Raw genomic sequence first — 16,628 nt, forward strand, 5'->3', positions numbered from 1 at the left:
GACCAGGCGGAAAAGTCCAGGAAACTCTTATCTCCAATAAACTCCTCAGAAAAAAGCAGAAGGGGGGCTGTGGCTCAAGTGGCAGAGCACTAGCCTTGATCACAAAGAGGCTCAGGGACAATGCCAAGGCCCAGAGTTCAAGCCCCAGGTCAAGCAAAAATAAACATATAAAAAAATAAAAAATGATATATGACTGAGAGTATTATAGTTCATTGAGAAGAAGATATTTATCCAAAAACAGATCATGAAACAACTGGTTACACTAAGAATGTTTAAAAGATGTTATATTTATCCTTTATTTTTTTTTGTCAGTCCTGGGGCTTGAACTCAGACACTATCTGAGCCTAGACACTGTCCTGTGCTTTCTCCAGGCTAGAGCTCTACCACTTGAGCCACAGCACCACTTGTGGCTTTTTCTATGTATGTGGTACTGAGGAATTGCGCCTGAGTCTTCAAGCATGCTAGGCAAACACTCTACCACTAGGCCAAACCCGGGCCCCATGTGATCCTTGTTCTTAATATTTGATGTGAAGATATTTCTTTTCTCATTTTTCCTATTAGTTTATCTCACATTGTTACTGTATCTGAATTTGTTACCTGGTATATTGTATATATGCTTATTTACTTAATTGAAATAGGGAAGGGAAGGGGAAAAAATAAGATGATTGGGAGGGGTGGGGGAGGGAAAGCAAACAAAAATAAGAGAAATTGTATCAAAGTTCGAGAAGCAATGTACCCATTACCTGACCAATGTATCTGTAAACCCTCTATATATTACCCCTATAATAAAATACAATAAAAAGGAATAAAAGATGTTATATTTATATAGATTTATATGGATTTATTTAGGAAGGAAAGGTTTCACTTTTGCCATTCTTTCAGAGCTCCTTTCTAAGCTCCATGCCTGTTTTGATGGCACAGAGTGACAGAAGGATTAATGAGAAAATAAAAGGTGATTTGTCTCTTAAATCTATTTCTTCACTTCCTAGACTACATATAATACTAAAATATTATTTGGCACCTGTAATTTGCACTGAAAAAAAAGCAGTAAAAATGCCTCCACACATTTCTGAGGTCACACAAGAAGCAGAGAAGGATAGGAAGGGAAGATGCCATTTACCTGGCAGGCTAGGAATGCTCAGAACGCGATATGCAGAATTGCAGCATGGATGCCTGTACACAGAGCAGCGGCATTTCCTCCATCTGGAAGCTCTAATTCCCCGCAGCTAGACACTTTCCAAAAGCTTCTCATCCCTTACGGTAAACTTAGAGTTTTTGCTGTCCTGGCAACTATGCGCTTGGTATACAGACTGCCTCTGGCTCTTAAATTATTCTTGTCGGATTACCTCTGCCCCAGACAGTCTGGAGCCCAGGGAGCCAGTCTTGGGCTGGGGGAAGCTTGTAGCAAGCCTGTGCCAAAGGTATAGAAAGGGAATATACTCTTTGTGAGTTTCATTTCCTAGAAGCAAGTGAGAGATAGTGACTTCACTAGAGGTGAGTAGGATATAACCAAGCAAACCATCTATATATGAGAGCTTTCAGAAAGAGAAACACAAACACATGGGAGAACAGCAGAGAGAGCAAAGACAGAAAGCTCACAGGGAGTCAGAAATTGAAAATGAAATCATCAATGCTAAAAATGAAAATTGAAGGACAAAGTCTATAAAGAGCTTTTGAGAAAGAAAGAAAGAAGAAAGAAAAAGAAAGAAAAAGAAGAAAGAAAAAAGAAAAAAAGAAAAGAAAACCTAGGGTCTAAAAACAGCCTTAGGTTTCTTTAAATGTTTATTGTGGCCTCAGACACGGAGAAAATATCTCGCTTCACTTTTGTGCTATTATTTTCATTAGGAAAATGGTCCTTTCCAGAAATTATTCTTATATTCAGAAATATGTTTATACATATGCTGATAATGACACATTCTAATTTTTAAGATCAATGCTCACAAATTTGAATGAATATTGTCTGTTCAAGTTATTTGATCCCTTTTGCTCTATCTTCTTGGTTAGTCTATGATGATTGTGTTGCTATAAGCATTCTATTTGATTTATAGTAAAATTTTATTTATAATAAAAGTCCTTCTGCTCATATTCACACTGTACAGAAACAGTATTGTTTTTTTTGCAAATATTATATTATTATCCAGGACACAAAACCGTATGAAACTCAAACTGCCTGGTAACAGTCAATTATCATAATGATTTTTTTTATCAAAGAATGAAATGTACCTAAATTGTATGTTTCAAAGGGAATCGTAAGGATTATGGATTCAAGAATAATCTAAGCCTAATATAGACATGCTAATGCTTCTAGGTTTAAATATTTATTTAGTTAGATTTGCTGAATTGACTATCCCACATTCTTTAAAAAAAATCTTTTTTCACCATTCTTTTTCATCATATTTCTTTATCTTGGAATAGCTGGAACAAAGGGTTACTAGTCACCAAGTCAGTTCAGAACTAAAATGCATTTTATTCACGTCATCCCTTCAATCTGTCTCCCGCATCACTCTCCACCCATCCACCCCTTGCCCTTTTAAGTTTCATAGGATATACATTGAATATGTTGACTACATTATCCCTCCTTACTTTCCCTTCCCTTGACCTCCTCCACACCTTTCACTCACTAGCTTTCTGTTATCCATTTTGTTTGGCCTGATGTTGGCCAGGGATTTTGAACATTTCTTTCTTTGTCTGCTGGTCTCTTTTTCTTCTTTATCTGAGTAGTCTCTTTTCTTGTTGTTTTAAGGACAAGTGTAGTATCTATCCTCATCATTTTAATATCCTACGTAAAAAATAAGACCCTAACAAGATTTATAACCCTTCTGAGTACCTAAACAAGATTAACAGTGAAAAAAGGTCAGGAAAGTGTTTTAAAATTCTAATGACAAATTTACACTTACAGCATTAAGGATTCTGCATACTCATAGATTTCAATTCGATGTAAATTCTCTCCAGACTCAGCCTAGAAGCATTTCTGTGTTGTGATCATTTTAAACAGGGGTCCCTAAATATCAACATGTATGTGAATAAGCGCATTGAATAAAATAAGGACACAATTTGATTTGATGCTCAGCCCAATGGCTGCACTGGCTAGAATCAGCTTTACTCATTTTGATTATTGGTAAATTCCAGGGAAATTTAGATCCAATCTTTCAAACCCAAAATGAGCATATTTAAGGCTTATCATTTCAGGTTTTGCCACCAGAGAATGTAGACTCCGAAACTACTGGTGCACATGGAGAATTTGAACTTCAGAAGCATTTAGCTAAGTGAAAAGTTAAATTTGCTTTGTGGTTCTTTTTTCTCTGTTTGTAGGATTGCAGATTTTTGTAGCAGCAAAAATAAGAGAACATTATCACATCTCATAGAGCTTAATGTCCATTTTGTGGCTTCCTTTCCTGTTCTACTTTAGAGGAATGCAGAGACAAAATGTCCAAGAAATGTTTTACCCTATTTTATAAATCATATTCTCCTGAAAATTGGGTAGAAAGATCTAGATAAAAGTTTCAAGACATACAACATTTATTCTTAGCCATCTCTGGAATATTGAAATGTAAGTAGTTTCATTTTTCCCAAATATTTTATAAAGACCTGACTGCATTTCTTAAAAATTAAATTATCATTTAATTATTTCCCTTTAAGATACCTAAATAAAACAATTTACTTTTTATAAGTAGTTTGGTTTACTATAATATCCATTTGTGCATAATTATATCTTATTTCTGTCCCTTTCAGGTCATTGTTAGAGTTATTTTGATAACATGCTCCCCCAATTTTTTTGTTTGTTTTGTTTTGTTTTTTTTGTAAGTTGTGGGTAGGACTTGAACTCTGGGTCTAGGCACTGTCCCTGAGCTCATTAGCTCAAGGCAAGCACTCTACCACTTGAGCCACAGTGCCACTTCAGTATTTTTTAAAATTTTTTGCCAGTCCTGGATCTTGAACTCAGGACCTGAGCACTGTCCTTGGGCTTTCTCAATGCTAGAGCTGTACCACTTTAGCCACAGCACCACTTCTGGGTTTTTCCATGTGTGTGGTACCAAAGAATCAAATCCAGATCTTCATGTATGCTAGGTAAACACTCTACTAAATACTCTACACCAAACTCCCATCTCCCAAACTGTGTTTTATATATTAATTTACAAACTAGGTTTTATTTTATTCTTTTCTTTTCTTTTATTGTTGGTCATGGGGCTTGATTCTGGGCCTGGGCACCGTCCCTAAGTTCTTCAGCTCAAGGCTAATGCTCTACCACTTAAGCCACAGTGTCACTTAATTGGAGATAAGAGATTCATGGATTTTAGTGCCCGGGCTGCCTCTGAACCATGATCCTCAGATCTCAGCCTCCTGAGTAGCTAGGATTACAGGCATGAGCCACCAGTACCTGGCCTATTTTAGTTTTTTATACAAATGTTAGACACAGCATTAGTGTTTCCTTTACCTTGTTAAAACTTTAAAAGCTAAACTATAATCAAACGTCATCCTTTGTGTGGGTTCCTGAGTTCATTTTACCCTTGCAGTGATCTAATGCAAATATAACCAGATGACCTATGTATTTGTCTACTCTGCTCATTCTTGAAGCACATGCCTTAGAGAACCTATTATTGAATTGTTTTTCTCAGCCCTTTGACACTGATTTAACAAAATGTGTCTTTCCAATTTCCCAACCGGTTACCAGCTTTCTCCAGGAAGTATGAACTAAGTCATCATCGAAAGATCTAGGACAATTATTTTAATGTCTATAGGTATACAGCAGCCTTTCCTCAAGTTGTAAAATTATTGGTTTTGGTTTTTTTTGGATGGGGGGTAGGGTTGTGGGGCAGGGCCTTGTCCTTGAATGTTTCTCTTTGAGGCTAGTGCTCCAGCACTTTGAAGCATAATTTTTCTGACATTGGGGTGGTTAACTGGAGATAAGACTCTCACGTGGACTTTTCTGCCCCAGCTGGCTTCAAATCATGATCCTCATACCTCAACCTCCTGAGCAGCTAGGATTACAGTTGTGAGGCACTAAGGCCCAGCTTTATCATCTATTCTAAAGACCTGCAAATGTTTATTTTCCTGTGAAGTATGATGTGGCTACTTGTGATAGGTAATTTTGATTGCTGACTTGATTAGATTGAGATTTATCTAGGATTAATCCAGTATCTTTCTAGACACATCTCTGGGGGCCTATATAGAGATGAGTGACATGGAGTGCATACAGAAACTTGTGGAAGAAGACCTGTGGATTGACAGTAGACTCATTGAATTATCTGAGAGCTCAAAGAAGACAAACATGAAGAATCCCTGGTAAAAGCTCTTTCTCTATCTCCCTCTTCCTCTCTCTCTCTCTCTCTCTCTCTCTCTCTCTCTCTCTCTCTCTCTCTCTCTCTCTCTCTCTCTCTCTCTCTCTCTCTCTCTCTCTCTCTCCTTTCTTTTTCCCCTGTAAATCTTTCCTACTCTTAAGTTGTTTCTCTCAGGAAATTATCACATTAGATTCTAACAAACCTGTAATTTGTTGTTCCCCATTAAGCTATGAAAATTAAAAATTTTATATGTTTTATAGGGTGGGCAGATCTTAAATGGAGTTGTATATTTTCCCCCTCATCCACCTCAAATATGCAATCTTTTGTGTTTAACATTTACCTAGTATAATTTTTGACTTGATACCAGTATTATCAGCCTACATATGAACAATTAGCATCATTGTCTTTAATTGATATTTCAGTCACATTGTATCTACATTTAAGTTTGACACAAGTGTATTTGCCCAAGTAAAGTCTATTCAGTAATTAGTAGCATGACTCATATTTTAGGATAATTTAAAATGCAGTTGAGCCTAAGGTCTCTCTGTAAGGTTTCATGGTACACTTTAAATTGGCTAATTCTAATGGCCTATAGAAAATATAACAATGACAAATAGAAACAAATTACTTTGATCATAATTTAATAAATACTGGCAATATATATAAGGAAGTAAAATTCATATGTGTTCTTAGTGAGAATGCCTCCTGGGGTATGCACTAAGCATTGAGTTGCCCATGGGATGTGTACACTTCCTACAGGATTATTAAAATGACTGCTTTTCCACAGAGACAACCCTTTCAAAATAAACTTTCCTTTTTTGCCAAAGATTGGCTGATCACAATACAAAGATATTGTTCCCCTTGAAACTCTCTAGTAATCAATTTGAATAATGTTCATTGTATATGTTCTTTTATATGTACATGCCACTAGAAGTAGACACCAGGACGAAAACTCAGTGCTTTGCAGTCTTGGATTTTATGCTCGTGTCTTATTTCTTCTACTGAGGCAGGCCTTTAGTGTGGTTAATTGAAGATGAAGTGTCCCAGTCTAGCTTCCAATTTTTACATTAACATTTTATTTACTCATTACATATCATTGTTACTTATTATGAGGTAAAATTTGACATTGATCTCATCCATAAAGTAATTATATAAGGTTACTGACTTTAAATAATGTCTCATTTCATAGCTAAAAATAATAGAGAATATATCTCAGAAACATCATTACCAAAACCATTATTGTTAATCACATAACCTTACAGTGTTGATATTTTAGAGATGATTTACTCATCTCAGAATATTTTCTCAAAAGCTGTAGTCCTCTAGAATGCTACCATAATGTCACAGAATGGACATGAAAAGCTTGAATCACTCAGTCAGGTTGATTTATCCCTAACCCATGGTGACTGATACAATTGAGAGGGGCTCAAACTCCTCAGTTGAGCCTCACATCATTTTATTTATCATCTATCTATTTGTCTTTTCATCTATCAATATCATAACTTTTGCTTTCATCCATCTATTATCTACTTATACATAATCTTTCACTTTCTAGGATGATGACATCTAACGGCTATAATCTATTTATCATCTATCTACCTATAACAACTGCAATATTGCCTCTAAGTATCCATTAATTTCAGTCAGTGCTAGGAATTGTCTTGGCACTAGTCGAGTAGGATACAGAGTAAAGACTGCATCAGTGTTTATTTATACACACAAATTAGTGTGCACCTGGGACCACAACATTTTTACTAGACTAAGTAAGTTCTGTATGGTTAATTAGATAAGGTCTCTGCAGCACTAAACCTCCAAAATGTTTGAATTTATGCCATTTTCATTCATAGTAAATTACATACTACCCACACATTAGCACCGAGAAATGTTAAGTAAAATTCTCTAGTGACAAATATACCTACAATTCTGCTAAATGATTCTAAACCAAAGGAAAAGTTAGGTTTCTTCTAGACTATTTTGATTGACCTGTAGGAAATGCCATGTGACAAATGTTGTGTAATGTATAAATGGATTTTCTCTGGTAGATTTTTTTGAGAATAATACATGTAAAAAAAGAAGTATGAAGTAACAGAATAAAGCTATTATTATTTTATTTACTATGATTAAATGACCATGAAAACATGACAGTTTCAAATAAGAAAGCCCTTTCTCTCTTATAAAGTATTAGCCTTTCCAGGAAATAATCTTTAACACTTTTTGGTCTCAAATTTAAACTATGTTGTATGTGTTTTTAATGTTATCATTTTTATATAAGCTACTTAGTTTCTGGCATTTTAAATTGTACTTCAATTGTGGTAAGCTCAAAATAAATTAAAGTAGACTTATTCCTAGCAGTCTCATCTAACTAAAATTATTCTCCCATCAATAGTTTAGGTGAAAATTCCACATCATCACAACTTAAAAGGAGTGCAAGAAAATAGAAAATCTTTATTATTTACTAGAACCAAAGCCCCCTCAATTTCATGACTACTTGAGCATGAAAATTGCTTAAAAATATTTATGGTTTCAAATGAAGTTTCAACTCAGGGATGCAAATTGTGGCCCAGAGGACCAGAAACTTCAGGAAATTTATATCTACAGAATATTAGGGCTCCAAGTAAAAAATATAGGCACTGGGTGAATGCTTATTATCTGAAATGTAATTCCCTGAGCAACGATGGTATCTGGGAATGATCATTAAAAATAATGATGAATCCTTAATTAATTTATAATCATTGTTACAAACAAGATGTATTTAACTAATTATGAATATGTTTTTTGACACTGACAGTTAAAATGGATATCCCCACACATGTATGTGATACTCATTAAATAATGGTGAAATTTATAACAAATTCATTTATTGTAATCAAATGAAAACCAAAAGAAGTAAGAAATGCATTTTAGAAATAATCATTGTAATTTCTTTCCCAAATAGAAATTGACTAGTTGGTAAATAAAAAATATTCAGTCTCCCTACCCGTGATACATAATCACACAAAACATTATTTTACCTATTAAATTGGAAAGTGTACAAGATTCAAAGGCAGAATATTTGAGGAGTATCCCATGAAATATTATTTAAAAATTACATGAAGAGGACAAGAATATGTACATGAAAACATTTTTCAATGGTAAGCAGGCAGAAATTTATTTATTTGTTTATTTTTTATGTATCTAACACATGTTAATAAATCATAGATTGTTGTAGTGATAGTGATGATATCTCATCAATTATTTCTTGTGCTAAATTCTGATCGAGAATGACAGTGTGGCTAGTATAGGAGGCTCAAGACTGTAATTCTGTGAATGTGAGAGACTGAGAAGGGGGGATTATTTTAGAAGCCCAGCCCAGTCTGGAAAGCTAGCAAATCCTATCACAAGTCATTGCTGGTACAGTGGTATGTATCTGTCACTCTGAGAGGGGTGAAATCAGAAGACAGAAATTCCAAGCCAGTGAAGGCAGAGAAAGTCTGCAAGACTCAGTCTCTTTCCAGGCTAGCTGGACAAAGCAGCATGCACTTGTAATCCCAGAAATAATGGCGAGCTTGCAAAACTGGGCAAGAAGGGAGACCCTATACCAAAACAACCAGTAAAATCCAGGGATGGACACCTGGCTCTGCTGTTGTTCCAGCCTGAGTTCAAACCCTAATCCTGCCAAAAATTATACAAACCAATTACATCAAAACAAAATGCCAGAAAGTTAGCAATTGCTATAAGAAAAACAAGCAAAGTGCAGACATCAAATTGAAAGTATCCCAGAGAACAATGGTGAAATAACTTCTATATTAAAATTAATTAATTTCTGCATTTAAAAATAAAATGAATGAACCCTTTATGGTATAAATAATAATCGGATAGTCACATACATTTAGGAGAATTTTCAACCTTTTCTACATAAAAATTTATAGTATATAGAAAAGAAAGGAAGAAAGGAGGTCAGTAGAATATGATAATAATAATAATTATTATAGGCAAGGGGGCCAGGGGTTTGGCCTAGTGGTAGAGTGCTTGCCTAGTATGCATGAAGACCTGGGTTGGATTCCTTGGTATCACATACATAGAAAAAAGCTGGAAGTGGTGCTCTGGCTCAAGTTGTAGAGCTCTAGCCTTGAGAAAAACCCAAGGACAGTGCTCAAGCCCTGAGCCCAAGCCCAGAACAGGCAAAATAAAAAGTAATTAGAGGCAAGATTCACTGACGATTTTTAAATTAATGTATTAAACTTGAAGCGAAAATGAGCTACTTCCATGTCCTCACATAATCAGTTCCAGTCCAAGAATCAATGGTTTTAACCTATGGCCACACATTCTTCAATCATTTTTCCTCTTGAAAGTAGAAAATTCCATCTCCTTGAGGAATACTGGATTAGTGACTCACTTTTTATGGTGGAATAATAGAAAGTGATTGTATTCCCTAGAGTGGAGAAACTTGAGAGGTTTCACTGTGAACATGTGATCATATTCAGCATTCTAGAAATAATGCAGGTGAGAGGATACGTTTGCTATGGGAACAAGAGCATTGCCTCTTACCTGCATAATGTGATTCTTTCAAATCTACACATCAATGTAATGGTCTGAACCAGCACACAAAACCACATTAAAACATCTGCAACAGTGTGCCTGTGCAGTAGAATTTAGTTGTGAAAGTCAAAGCAAGATCTATCGCGGTTTATATGACATTAAGTATGTCTTATGTCTACACACAGTATGACATTGTAGGAGCAATTTTTGATCCTGAACAGGAATATCTATATGGGTGCTTTACTAAGTTCTCTATGTCCTATGTAATTGTTTATAGAATGTGTAATGCTCATGTTGGTAAAGATTGTTTTTTCCTTCCTTCATCTTTACCAACATGAGCATTACACATTTATAAACAATACATAGGAATAGAGAACTTAGTAAAGAACATATAGATATTCAGTTCAGGATCAATTGACTCCTAAAATGAGCACTACAGAGTGTCAGCCATAAGCCATACTTAATTGTCATATAAACCGCGATTGATCTTGCTTTGACTTTCACAGATTTGTCTATTATACAATTGGCGATATGAAAATCTAGCAAAAAACAGCTTTACAAAGAATATAGATGGATGTCTGTATGTGTTGCATAGTGTTTGCAAAGTCAGTTTAGTACCCCCCACTTTAATCAGTTCATCATGGTTATTTGTGACAAGAACACTTCCTATTCAACAGCTTGCATCTCACTGTCACATAAACAGAAAGAGCAATCATAGTGGCATGCACTTAATATAGCCAGTACCATGTCACTTACAATATACAAAACAAATTGATAAAGAATGTCCTCTATTTCATGCAAGATAAATAATTACTTAATACATTGCTAATATTGAATTGTAAAGGAATAAATAATTCGTTGGATGGTAAATGAAGAAAGGTTCTATTTAATTAATATAATTTCCATCTCTCATGCTAAGTGCAGACTGAGAAATCAAGACATATGCCAAAGGCTGCAGAACAACTTCCTTAGGTACTTTTTATCTGCTTTCCCTCTGATCAAGGGATGATATTCATAAATACTAATTTGATACTATGCACTTATTGCTTAACTTCTTTTTGGTAAGAATTTAAGTTACATGTAGACAAGACAATTGTCCATGCTTTCCTGAAATCTGAAGTACTTATTTCTAATGATTAGTAAATGGTAAGTGCTGATGTAAATTAAAAAGTAAATGAATAGTTAACTAGGTAAAATAGCAAATATATCAATCATGACTAGAGATAAAAGAGGTAGGAAACTTTCCAACAGAACAACTATGGTTTATATCTGGAGGTTATGTCCATAAAGAAAGTACAAGACAGATGAGGGTTACAGCTCTACCATGGAACTCTTGCGTAGCATGCCCCAAAGTCCGGATTTGGGCCTCAACATCATAAAATGGTGAGGTGAAAGGAGTGGTTTAATGTTACTAAAACTTAGCATCTCATGAGAACAACTGATGAATTGGCTAAACCAAAAATGGAAGTTTTTCTAATTTGAATATGTATACTAAGTTTGCAATAATATGTATATTTTTTGCCAGTCCTGGGCTTGAGCTCAGGACTGAACACTGTCCTTGGACTTTCTCAAGGCTAGAGCTCTACCACTTGAGCCTCAGCACCACTTCCGGCTTTTTTTCTATATATGTGGTACCAAGGAATCGAACCCAGGTCTTCATGCATGCTAGGCAAGCACCTTAACCACTAGGCCAAACTCCCGGCCCTGCAATAATATTTATAAGTCAATACCAGTCTTTGGAATTCCAGGTGTTAGTTTTCTGTTTAGGGAGGATGTTAAAATGGGAATTGTTTCTCATGTTCCTGAAAAATGTATTTGATATAGAATATTAATATTATATTGAATGAACAGTAAAACTGTACTTTGGTACAGACTTGTCTATGCAAAAAGTCTATCATTTGATTATAATGCTATCATTCCATCCATGATTGAACACTTTAAATGAGAGTTATGTACAAAATATTATCTATGTTGTGATTCACCAACATAGCTTTTCTAACTGTATCATTACACTACACATGAGAGGTCCTGTTTTTCTGGACTTTGAACACCAGTAGAAAAAATATAAAAAAATGACATGTGCTTTATAACTGAGAAATACTCCAGCATAAGATAGCGGGGAAAATAATTACAGTGTGTATTTGCAAGTGGCTAGATGGCTGAGAGCCAAAGACATATTGTGGATTGAGTATTGAGTGGTAAGTACGAAATGTGGTTTGGGTGTCCCACAATTGTTCAAAAGTGAAGAAATGAAGGGAAGAAAGAGGTGGGGTGCAGATATAAGATCCAATGCATATTATACCAAATTTAAGAACAGTGAGGAAGGGGGTAGGTTGGGAGGGGTGGGTGGGAATGGTGAAAGGAATGACACTCATCAAGGTGCTCTGTATCTATAAACCTTGTTGGATGGCAATTCCTTTGTACAACTCCTTAAACATAATAGTCATATTTAAAAATGAGTCGTGAGCCTACTTCCTACTCAGGTAATGCTGAGGGGGGGTCTTGGTTATACCAGTGATTTGGCTGGTTGCTCTTGCCTCCCGCCCCAGTTTTCCTTCAGAAAATGATACAATAGTCCTTTGCATTTCCAGCCTCCACACCCAAGAGCTAAAGACATTTCTTTATTTCTGCCTTTTACGGACTCCAGATATTCACACAGTGAGACCAAAGGAAAGAGTTTCATTGCAGAGTATCACACAAGTTCAATAGCTATGTGCACAGAATCATATCAAATGATACGTATTGAAGGGAACTCCAAGAAATGAAAACAAGAGTTGCTGTCTTCTGCCCCCAGCCCTGAATTGCTGTTTTTGTTTTTGTTTTGTACACTTTGTCTTGTTTGTAAGTTTTCTATTCTGGGGAGTGTAAGGGGTGAACAGAAACGGTGGGACTCGGGGTGAACAAATGCAGCACTACTACTCACTAGTCACTAAGTTAAAAATGAGCTGCACAATTTGTGCAGGGAGATAGAAGGGAAAAGTTGGTAGAAAGTAAGGAAAAGATTGACACTGGTCAAAAGGAAATGAAGGGAAGGGAGTGTGGCCTAGTGGTAGAGTGCTTGCCTAGCCCTCATGAAATCTTGGGTTCAATTCCTTTCTGATACCACATACACAGAAAAAGCTAGAAGTGGTGCTGTGGCTTAAATGGTAGAGTGCCTTGAGAAAGCCAAAGGACAGTGCCCAGGCCCTGATTTCAAGCCCCAGGACTGGGGGAAAAAAAAAAAAAGGAAATATACTCATCACCTGACTCTAACCCCTCTGCGTATCACTTGTACCATAACAAGAAAATCTTATTTACTTGATAATTTTCCCTTTTGCATTGCCCTTTTGCATGGGACTAAAATCATAGGACTCCGCTAAAGAAAGAGGAATAAAAGGAAAGGGAACCGAAAAAACTTGTGAAAACTCTTGGTTTGCTTGGAGAACTTGCATGGGTTAGCCCACACTGGCAGAGTAGTACATAGACAGCTTTAATTGAACTCTTGAGTAAGTAAAGATATGATTTCTATCTTGTAGGATATCTATTTATACATATATATCACACACACATGAGAGAAATGGAACCCGACTTGCCTGTGGCAGGACTGAATCCAGCCAATAAGTGATAGGCAGCCCAGATTAAGAGGCAAGGCCACGGTGGTAATAGACACAATGGTAAAGATGCTTAACAGAGCAGCATTGTATCCACTTCTTGTGCAATTGCAACCAAACAGCAGAAAACGGCACAAATACCAAGGATCTACTGGTAACTGAGAAATCCCTTCATAAAAGCATCTCCACCAATCATAAAATTGAAGAACAGAAGATTAACCAGCAGTCAGCAGGTTTGGTGGAGGAACCTGGTTTAGGTAGGGAGGGGGTTGGGGAGGAGAGGGCAGAGTAGGTGGTATCCATGGAATTGTTTTGTTCCTATAAGTGCTTTAGTCTCTGTTCTTTTTATGCACCCTCAGCTATCCAGCTACACCATTTTATTGTGCATCCTGACCCACAAGGCAACAGCATTGTGAAGCCTCGGCTTTTTTCTTTGCAATTGGTGTGTTTTCCTAGTCCAGCCGGCACAGCGCAGTTGCCCTGAAGAGCCTGTCTGGCTGGCTTGGTCATCTGCCAACAGTGGCTCCAGAGGGACCACTGGTCCCCACTAATCCCGGGCCTTTGCCTTTACTTCTCTCATTCCATGGCCAGGGGCAGGGTGCCTAGAAGAGGATCACCAGCCAAGGGCACGTAGCTTTCTCCCCGGTGTTGAATGACAGGGCTGTGTTTCAGTCTCCTCTTGTGTCTCACGATAGAAACGTTTCAGAATTTGATGACAGTCAGCTACAGGAAGCAAGAGAAGGAGATAGGAATGTAGAACTATTTACATCTCTCTGGCAAGGAGGATGCTTGTGGTGGGGTGTGATTTTTGAATCTATCCTCAACATGGAGTTTCTTTCCTTAAAATTTAAGTCTAAAGGCTTTTTTATCTACTGTACTTAAGGAACACATACTTTATACCCAACTGGAGATTTTTTTTTAATTAAACTAATTCTGAATATTTAAAAAAATACCATGTTTCAATTTAACTTGAATACCTTCTAGTCTAGGTTTGATTCCAGATACCTTTAATCGTCTCATATTATGACACCAAGAAACCATCTCGTGTAAGATTTCATAATAGAAAGCTTACTGGGAAGATTTTCATCCACAGTGGATCACAGTGCAAAAAATGGTTTGCGTTTGTATATTTCAACTATACCAAATTTGTTCGACTAGAAATACAGTCTCCCGCATCTGGTAAGTGTTTGCATGTGGTACACAAATTCAAGTTAACACTCCAAAGTGATGGCCACTAAATTTTTGCAGTTAAACAGACAATTTAAACTTTATTAGTTGTTATGAAAATTAACAAGTTCTTAGCTATTAGATACACTATGAGACCTATGTAAAATCCGAATCTAAGGAATGCTTCTGTTGTCTTGCTTATAGGATAAACAATAACCAATCATATGGAATCATATACTAGGTATTATGATAATAATGAACAATGTATGACGGGTATTCCAATGCTTTGATAGAATTATACTGCAGATCTAATAGAATAAGCAGCCCAAATTTTTAAAGTTCTTTTGAGGTGTTTTTCCCTTGTGTAACATCCATACTGGGCAAATTTCACTGCTCTATTCAGGATAAGATTCCAAGAAAATCCTCTCTATAAGAGAAGAACTCAAGGTGCATTCCCTTATCATTTTAACATGCTTCTTTTGTCTCACATAATCTACTCATGGCTAAAACCAGTCATATTGGGTTAGTATGAGAGGATATTTGTGCAACCTCCATCAATAACTAAGTAATAACACTATACATAGAATTTGGGTAATTATAATCCACATGAGAACTCTCTGTATGAACAACAAAAGATGTGATTAATTAGGGGCCACTGAGATAATAATATACAATAAACAGTAAGGAAATTTAAAGCCCACAGTAGCTAATTTTTTTCTATGGAAATATATTCTAAGCATTTCCTTACTTCTTCCAGTTAGCTTCATTGGTACATGCAGTGTAGCCCCAGAGTCTACTTAGTTGAGTGACTGCTAACTCTCTTTATATTTAATTATGAAACTATAATTAGAACAGATTTGAAAAGGCTTGATGTGTAGGCTGCTCAAACTACCTTTTAAAAGTTGACATATGATGTGTTCAGGTACTTTATAGGCTTTTAATACTGATCTTTATCAAAACATTTTAATAGTAACATGAGGTAATTATAGCTTTAAAAGTCCTCAATTGTTTTGCATCTTTGCCAGGAAATTACTTGTTCATGTCCTAAAACAACCTAATTTTCTCTGGCACTCTCCATTTCTTGATTTATTCTTGAAATCTGTCACATTCAACTACATATGCCAATAAGGCAAAATTAAAATGGTGAGCTCTGTCGAAAATGTATTTTCTAATGTATAAAATTTTCAAACATTCTGATGTAAATACTGAGTCTGATTTTGAGCATAAAACTAACTGCATACTTCCTGACCTCATTTGCTATAAAAATGTAAAATATTAATATTAGCACAATACTCACTGGGTATTATAATATATACTTACAAATTAAATAATATATATGATGGACCTTTGTTATTCATAACTCAGCAAACTAGTTTGACAATCTATTGTATTGCATTTTTTAGTTTTTCCTGGAAACAGTTATTAAATATATTTCCTTAATTATCTTGTGGTTTTCCCTGTAATTTTAATAATTTGTTTCCTCCTCTTCAAGTCATTCTGAAAAAATGTGGTAATACATTCAAATACACCAGATAATTTATTTTGCCCCTTTTGATTTCCTATATGATCTTGGAAACATCTTTCTTAAACGATGTTTCCATATTTCTGTAACAACTCCTGGCTGTATGAACTAATTATGAAATTTTAATTGCAGTGACTTTTATTTTTTTTATTCATTTCTGCCAGCCCTGGGGCTTGAACTCAAGGTGTGGGCACTGTCCTTGAGCTTTATCAAGGCTAGTGTTCCACCACATGAGCCACAGCACCACTTCTGGCTTTTTCTATGTATGTGGTACCAAGGAATAGAACCCAAAGCATCATGCATGCTAGGCAAGCACACCACCCCTAGGCCATGCTCCCAGCTGATCATTCTATCTTTTAAAGAACCTATCAATTTCTTTCTTGGGTAGATGTACTTGTTCCAGGCATCCACAACTTTTGATAGATTTCTCTTTTTGTGGTAGAATATCACCTTCAATAGTTTTCTGAGGAAAAAAACATATGCAGCAGGAATTACTTTAGAAGCCTATGGGCATGCAAGAAATTATCTAAATTATATTCATTTTGCATGCTT

This window comes from Megascapheus bottae, chromosome 1, assembly GCF_031878675.1.
Source record: "Megascapheus bottae isolate mThoBot1 chromosome 1, mThoBot2.hap1, whole genome shotgun sequence".
Classification (NCBI taxonomy): domain Eukaryota; kingdom Metazoa; phylum Chordata; class Mammalia; order Rodentia; family Geomyidae; genus Megascapheus; species Megascapheus bottae.